Source organism: Coregonus lavaretus (genome assembly GCF_964263955.1).
Source record: "Coregonus lavaretus genome assembly, contig: HAP1_SCAFFOLD_1620, whole genome shotgun sequence".
Classification (NCBI taxonomy): domain Eukaryota; kingdom Metazoa; phylum Chordata; class Actinopteri; order Salmoniformes; family Salmonidae; genus Coregonus; species Coregonus lavaretus.
Window position 1 is genome coordinate 7,281 of NW_028160957.1, and position 1,040 is coordinate 8,320.

Sequence of the window (1,040 nt, forward strand, 5' to 3'; positions counted from 1 at the left end):
AGTAGGTGGGCTATATTTAAGTCGTTAGGAAATATTGTGTTGATAAGGCACATTTTTGTTGATAACGAGTTGATAACGTATTGTCGAAAGCACGTAGGCAATATTATTTACTGTGTCGATAGGGGAGTAGGCTAATGTGCAATAATAATGTAATTTGATGTGCTAGTATTTATTAAATGGATTAATTAAATTGTAAATGAAAATATACACACGTGGTGCTATAGGATACACATATTATACATTGTAATACACTACCCCTACATGCCATTGTGTTATAGGATGTGTACATATTTTACATTGTAATACACTACCCCTGCATGCCATTGTGTTATAGGATACACATATTTTACATTGTAATACACTACCCCTACATGTCATTGTGTTATAGGATGTGTACATATTTTACATTGTAATACACTACCCCGACATGCCATTGTGTTATAGGATGTGTACATATTTTACATTGTAATACACTACCCCGACATGCCATTTTGTGCTGGGTTTATTTTTCCACTGTCACGAGGCATACACAGTCACACCTGCACTGAATTGAATTGCATAAGGAGGGAAACGAGGTACAACATTCAACTTTGATCAAATACCTAAAATCATGCCTGACAAGACCAATTGAATCATAACGGTATCCTAATATAGTGTGGATCCAGGAGTATCCTATTCTACACTAATGTAACTGTATGTGATAGTATTATTTCTCTAATTGATCAATGAAATTGTAAATGTGGACGGGTACGCTACTTCATCCAATGATTACGGTATTGTACAAGGTAGATACAGGAGTAGCCTATAGTCTACAATAATAATATAATTGAATGTGTGATAGTATAATATATTTCATTGATGAATGAAATTGTAAATGGGGATGGGTACGCTACTTCATTCAGTGAATACCGAATGTCTTATCTCTGGGAGTGTGTTAATGAAGGCTTTTCAGCTGTTGAACTATGGCAATGTCGATCTAATTTCTGAATCAATCTTTCACCAATCAGCGTCACTGCAGCTGTTCTAACCACCACTGGCCT